This window comes from Numenius arquata, chromosome 6 (assembly GCF_964106895.1).
Source record: "Numenius arquata chromosome 6, bNumArq3.hap1.1, whole genome shotgun sequence".
In the NCBI taxonomy this organism is placed as follows: domain Eukaryota; kingdom Metazoa; phylum Chordata; class Aves; order Charadriiformes; family Scolopacidae; genus Numenius; species Numenius arquata.
This window is the reverse complement of record NC_133581.1, coordinates 18,726,347-18,733,619: the sequence shown is the minus strand read 5'-3', so window position 1 is coordinate 18,733,619 and position 7,273 is coordinate 18,726,347. Positions and strand designations below refer to the sequence as shown.

The 7,273-nt window shown below is 42.7% G+C and overlaps 1 protein-coding gene across 2 annotated transcripts in view; it reads left to right on the top strand.

The window, feature by feature from the left end:
• Positions 1-1,089: 1,089 nt before the first annotated feature.
• NUCB2 (nucleobindin 2) overlaps positions 1,090-7,273 on the top strand; it is a 30,012-nt gene continuing 23,828 nt past the window's right edge. Inside the window, exons 1-2 of one of the 2 annotated variants that reach the window (XM_074148766.1) lie at positions 1,090-1,322; positions 5,998-6,055. The gene's annotated coding sequence lies outside the window, so the exon portion shown is untranslated. The remainder of the gene's footprint in view (positions 1,323-5,997; positions 6,056-7,273) is intronic. The other variant, XM_074148765.1, reaches the window with a different exon arrangement.

Genomic DNA, 7,273 nt, shown 5'->3' with positions numbered 1-7,273 from the left:
TCTCTTCCCCCATGCTCCCTTTCTTCACTGTTGCTTGTAGGGGCAGGAAAAAAAAAAAAGCATATGTTTTAAATACCCAGCAGCAAATTGATCTGTCCTGCAGCCTTGTGAACACCCATTCAAACACAGAAGGCAAAGCAGCATGGCAGAGCACCGTGCAACAGGCTATAACCTTAAACTAAGCTGCAAAAGATGAGGGTGATCGTGTTCCCAGAAAGCCAACTAAGTCAGTTATGGCCAAACACCACCCAGAGCACTAGAGGATTTCTTTCCTGCCTCGGCACGTAACCAGCTCCTGACAACGCGCAGGTGAGGACGCTGGGTCACTGCCACGCAAGCAGAGCACGATCTCCCAGCTTACAGCGAGTCACGCTTGTAGAGCCTGTGACATGTCAAAAGGTCTGGTCGCAACAGCTCTCCTGGTGACACATCGTGGTTTACCCTGATAAAATGCACAGCCTCAAGTTTCCAGGTTCTTTTTGCATGTATTTGTGGCACCTTTTCAATTGAACTTTAAGTATCGTTGTATGTTTGGTTCAACTATTCTCATCAGAACAGCTATTTAGTTTTTTGACGTTGTTTGTGATTACTGACATGTACATATGAAATTATGCTTAAAAATTGCAGCGCTTCCAGGTCCCGAAAATGACAGTTTACAAACTAGTAAAGAATGCTAACTGACCACAAAACTCTGTTCATAAAGTGAAAAATACTGTGGAAAAATGATTTTATAGTATTTCCTTGAGAACGAGGGAAAGCTCCAAGTAGTGTTAGTAGTGTCAGCCCTACTGCGGTGTCGTCGTCCCCCCCAGTAACGGTCCAGCCCCCAGCCCCCGCCAACCCCCCCCGCGCGGCCCAGGTACGCGCCCGCCTCCCCCGTGACGCCCGGGGCCCGGGGCCCGCGGCCCGGCCCCGCCTCCGCGGCGACCGCCACGTACCTTCTCGACGCAGGCGGCTGCCCTGGCGGCCCACCCCCTCCCGCCATCGGGACGGCCCCGATGTCCGGTGGCTTGCCCAATCACAGCCCTCCGCGACGCCCGGGCGGGGGTCAGGCCCGGCCAATCCCCGTGCCTTGGGGGGGCGGGACCTGTTCCCATGGCAACGGGAGCCGGGGCCGCCGGACCGCCGTGGGGCTGTCGCGCCGCACCGCGCCGTGCCGTACCGTACCGCACGCACCGCGCCACACTGTGCCGTACTGTACCGTCCCGCCGATCCTTAGGAGGACGCCCCGGGGGACGCCCCCTTCACATCCCCGCGCGCAAGGAGACACCTTGCCCTTAAGAAAGCCAGCGGCTCTTCTGCCGCCGCAGCGGAACCGAAAGGTAGTGCCGCACGCCCCAGGCCGCCCTGGGGCAGGGGTCCCCCCCGGCCTCGGTGGCGGAGGGGGCCGGCGAGAGGAGCCTCGTGGGCGCAGAACGGAGCGGAGGCCTGGCGGGGGTGGGGGCCAGCTCCTGTCAGGGAGAGCCGTTGGGGCCGTGCGGGTGGGTGGGGAGGGGGCGCGCGCTCCCTCGTGGGGGTTTAACCGCCCTCCCTCCTGTCAGGTAACGCGGCGGGGGAAAACGGTGCGCGATGTGGCGGCGGGCAGGCGAGAGCAGCCGGCCGGGGCCAGGGGCTTTCTCGCATGTGGGGGGTGGAGGTGGCGGGAGAAGGCGAGGAGCGGCCGAAGTTTGGCCGAGGGTGTCCTGCCGCCCGCCAGGAAGGAGGCTCCGCCGGTCCCCTTCCTCCCGCCGGCCTTTCTGCACCGGTGCCGTCCGCCGGCGTCAGTGGCTTTGCAGGAAGTAACACTTGAGCAGCCCCGGTGACGGGCGCTTAAGCGGTTGGCTTTAAAGCACCGGGAGAAACTGATGCATACCTGGCGGCGGCGGCAGCACCCAAATCCTGACCGGCTGGTAATTGCACAATAGCAGGAAAAATTTTGGCTGCTTTGTCCAGGAGACTGGTTTCACTAGAAAGGGTATAGCTTTTCAGCATTGTGCTTACTATAGTACCGCTGGCAGAGCTAGATAAAATACTCTAGTGGCAGGCTAGCTGCTGTACTCACTCAATAGATATTCCAAAAGAGAAAAAGGTTGAAACATGGTTGTAGAGAGATAGCCATGTTCTTTTCAGAAAAAAAAAAAAAGTTATGTTTTTCAAAAGTGTTCACGTTTGGCAACACGTTTTAGTAAGCCTATAGGAGAAAAAGCCTCCATTGAGGTTTGAGTTGTAAGTATTTGCTGTGAAGAAATAATGTCCAGCATTTCAAAATTAGGCCATCACAGTAACAACAGTGAAGCACCAGTACACCACAGTATCAAGTTCAATGTAGAGGTTTGCTTTGGATCTTGTTTGTCATCTTGTTTTCTCCCACTTTTAGAAAAGACCTGTAGTTGATTCAGTATTGGTGCAGTTCTATCCCAAATTCTGATGTGACTGTCCTTTTCAACTAAACAGAGCAGCATGGGAGATATTCCTACTCTAAAGACTGGATAGGAGATGAAGAGACACTCAAAAATTGTTTGAAACCAGGTTTTGTGGTAACCTTTATTGACCTTTGCTTGAGACTCACAAAAGGTTTATGGGAGAAACCCACATTTCTGGGAGCACTTAAGATCCACTTATATCTCTGACTGTCAATTGCTACACAGTGATCTTGTATGGTCATAGTGCAACATCCACCATGGGCTACAAATTATTAACCTCATTACATACAGTAACTCCTAACTGTGATTATGTATTTTCCCTTTTACTTGCTATTGTAATCTTTTGGACAGTGGCAGGATTTTATTTTAGAATAAAAAAGTTATATAAAAAAGTAATAACATAAGTCTGTCTTTAAAAAAATGTGTTGTAGTAGAACAATGTGAATCTCATTCACTCTAAACAAGATAATTAACATAGACAAAAAAGGGGGAAAAATATAAATTAGTATTGCTCACTGGGTCTGCTTAAAACTTGCATTAGCCATTAGATGCAAAGGCATCTAATGTAGGCATCTGATATAAATTTGCTTGTGACATGATGCTGTAATATGGTGTGACAGATCATTATTTGATATGTGAAATTATATTCAGAAACCCCATCAAGCAAAAAAAACTAAGTCAGAACAACAGAAAGGATTATTTTTAAATAAGATGAATAAATTTCCATACCTCGGCTGTATAGTAGTTTATTTTAGTAGTATTGCTGAACATAAACTTTTTGTTCATATAAACCAAGTTAAAGGGTTTGTGTCAAAAGCTGCCTCCAAGTAATACGTGTATAACTTAAATTGTGATCATGAAAGGGGAGAGCGGTAGTTCTCTGAGATAATAAAAAATATAAAATATTATTATATTGACTCAAGTGTTAGAGGTGTGGAAATATTGACCCATGCTTCTAGTGATATACTGACTAAACAAATGTGCTTTACAAAGGAAAGATAAAATCCTTTACACTTAAGTTAAAAGACCACATCGGTGTTGCCTTGATTTGAACTCCTGTGCAGCAAAGGTGTTTATCTAGTGAGGTATTGTCTCTTTGATTGCTCAGTAAGCAGAAGAAATCTCTGTGAAGTTCCTGTTAGATATGTAGTAGACACAAGCCTTCCGGCTAGGGATATGCTTGTATGTAGCTAAAAACATGGCCAGGTACTTAAGGCAAATTGAATGAAATCAGAGGCAAAATTCATGTTAATTTCAACAGGTTTTGCTCTTAGGTACTATGCATGATTTGACAGTTGGAAGAATGAAAGAAATTGCATTTTATTAGAACTGTTTTAGTCATATTCAGTTGTAAATATTATTCTTCATCATAGGATTCAGGAAATATATAGGCCCTTTTCATGATTACATTTCTCATGCTTTATATTCTTTATAATAAAAGAGTGGGACGTTTATGCATATCTGGATTACTAAGTAAGTAGGAATCAATGGGAATTAACAAATTATAGAAATAAATCTCATTAGGCAGCTATCATTAAGTGCCTAAATATTTTTAAATCTGGCTGCATATCATTAGATCTAAATTTATTCTTGTTAGCTATTTTGTATTTTCTTTCCAAAGGGGGGAAGAAGGTACCTTGAAGTGCTGAGGCATAGCATCATCATTTGTTGTTGACTAGAGTGAAACGTGTATTAGTAGAATAATTGAAATACTTTTTGATTTGAGATTAGAGTTTAAGCAACACTTTGGTTGCTAGTAATAGCATATTTTAAATGAAGTTGTGTTTTATGCCAGCACTGGCAAAATTACTGTTTGGATTTACACAAAAAGAATTTGTGAGATTCCAGGTTTGCCGTTGTATTTTATTCTGTATGGGAACTGAACTAGTAGTACAGGAAGCTATATTTGTATTGGTAACTTAAAAAAAAATGCTTTTGAAGTTGATAAGAGTTTTATTAAGTATGCATTGAATTCAGTACAAGGTTTTGCGTGTGTACTGGTTTCGTAAATCTTTTTTTGAGCTTACTTTATTGAAAAACATTGATAAAATCATGCAAGTTCCTTTTAAAAACAAGATTAATATTTCAGCATTTTTCAGTTAGTAAGATAGATTTGTAGACACTGATACTTATTTTTCTGAAACAGTGATAGGGAAATGCCTTGGAGGTGGGTAGTATATGTATATGTATTTGTGTGTGTGCACACAGGTTTTTAAATAATGAACCATTAGCATTGCAACAAGAAGAAAAAATAGTTGTGTTTTCAAACTTTACTTATGACAGAGCTAAGCACGTGTAGCAGCAGGCCGTATGTTTTGCTTCAATGCCATTTTTATTTCTGGACACACAGTTGCATTGTAAATAGTACTTGCTTCCTTCCCACTCAAGCATTCATAGTTTGTCTTACTATATAGTATCCCCCAGCATTTGGGTGACTCATTTAATAAACCAGCTGAAGTGTCTTTTTTTAAAAAAAGGTTTTTTTCAGCAAATGTTGCACTACTACACACAGTTGAGGCATGCTGTCTTTACTGAGAAGCTGAAAAAGGAAGCTGTTGTCAGCCAACTTTTAACTCTAAAGAGAAGCACTGCATATGAAGATTGTTCACTTCTCCAATGTACAGCATTAAAATAGGAAGTCACAGTACAGTCATAACTATAGAGAATATTGCTATCATCCTGCATATGTGAACTGTATCTTACACAGATTTGATTACTTCCATATTGGCTACAGCAGGTGTACATGAAATTTTATGATTAGGTAGGCTTATTTGTGTATTCTGTAAGCCTGGATTTATGTTTACATTGCCCGTCATGGTACACAGGTGTTTGGCAAGTGCAAACGTGCAGTATGACATTTACAGTGTTGTGCTATCTTGGCTCATAATCATCCACTGAGCTTCTACATATGCAGACACTAGACACTATACGCTGATATCACTATATGGTTTTGCCTACCTCAGTTTTAGAAAAAAATTTGACATTGGGTGACACTTCTTTAAAAATATTTGTGCTTTGCTAGGAAAGTGGTGGAGGCATCAGTACCAGAATCATGCTTTTTTTCTGGACAATAGGTGTTAAGTTAATGAAAAGTAAATTTTCAGGTTTATATTATAAACACCTGGCAGTTTTGTAAAATAGGTGTGCTAAGCCCATGTTTAGCTGCTTGTGTTAATGTTGCTAGAACAACATTTAGAAGCTGTATTTTGTACTTATCTTTCAAAGCCCCTAGCTCTTTATAATTTAAATGTCCGATCCTGTTCCACTGAAGTTGATAGGAATTTGTGATTAACTTCGGTGGGGTCAAGATAAAGGTTGCTGGCAGACAGCCTGCTGCTTTTCTTTTCCAATTGTATTTTTCTGTTCGTGCAGGTGCATTGGTGGCTCTATTTTCTGCTGACTCTCGTTCTTTTAGCTCTCACTCTCGCTTTTTTAAATACTTTATACTCAGAGAGGTTTTTTTTTTTTGCTTTCCCTGAAAGCTTAGGATATAGGCTTTGTTTATGAACTGCAGTATTTATCAGTTTTAGAGCACTACTTTTATGATTAGCTCTCTTAATGTATTACAAGTAGAAATGTTTGTTTATCCCTCTAGGAAAGATGAGATTGAATTCTGATACAACAGATCAGAGTTGTGCTACCTTTTCATCTAGGTGGGTTACATGTCTTTGACTAAAATCACTTAAATTGCAGATGACATTTGTAACACTAGCTCTATCCTGTTGCTAAGATAGTAACCAGTCAGCTGGACAGATTCATGACAATTTGTATTTATATTAAACTATATAGCAGTAGGAATAATAATAATAGTGATAGGCTCAAGCGATGCACCCATGGCAGGGCACAAGGATGCATGCTGTCCGTTAGGTACCGCTGTTGGCGTTGCTCCTCCTCTGCAGCACTGTGATTGTCTGTTTACTTGGTCGCTCCTAGTCCTTACAGAAGAAATCACATTCCTGGGTCAGACACATAGATTCACCCTAAAGTGCCTGGGCAGAAATGGGCATCCGGGAATGGGTTTCTCAAAAGTCAGGAACTATTCAAGGTAGCTGGTAACAAACTGAGAGTGGGATGAACTTTTAATAGTAAAGTGTTTAGTGGAACAAACACTGGAACCCCAGTTTTCCTCTCATACTGCTGCTTGTCACTCTAGGGACTCTAGTTGCTGAATTTGAGAATCATCCTGAGTTTTTTCTTGCAGCTGATTAATGTTAGAATTTGCAATGGGCCTGGTTTCTGTCTCCTAATACCGGGCAGAGTAGAATGTGCTCAGTGACTCAATTGTGACTGTCAAACTCTAAAGGTTAACATACGTCTTAGTCACCTGCTTTTATTAAGGGAATTTTGATGAGTATAGTGTTGGACTAATACAGTAACTCTGTCTTCACTAGGTAATTATTTTTTATTCTAATAAATATATGTTATAGCACAGATTGTGTAAACATTTGGGTTCCTCAAAATACTACTGGAAGTCCAGTGTTGAGCATAGTAGTCTACAAAGTCAGCTGAAATGAGAGAGGTACTTTTTGCTTATTCATTTTTGTCTTCTCTGTTTTTAATTCTTCCTGGTACTTGTGGATTTTTTTGCCTGTTTTATCATAGAATCATAGAATGGTTAGACTTGGAAGAGACCTTAAAGATCATCGAGTTCCAACCCCCTGCCATGGGCAGGGACACCTCCCACTAGAGCAGGTTGTTCAAAGCCCCATCCAGCCTGGCCTTGGACACTTCCAGGGATGGGGCATCCACAACTTCTCTGGGCAACTTGTTCCAGTGCCTCACCACCCTCACAGTAAAGAATTTCTTTCTGGTATCTAATCTAAATCTCCCCTCTTCCAATTTAAAACCATTACCCCTTGTCCTGTCACTAC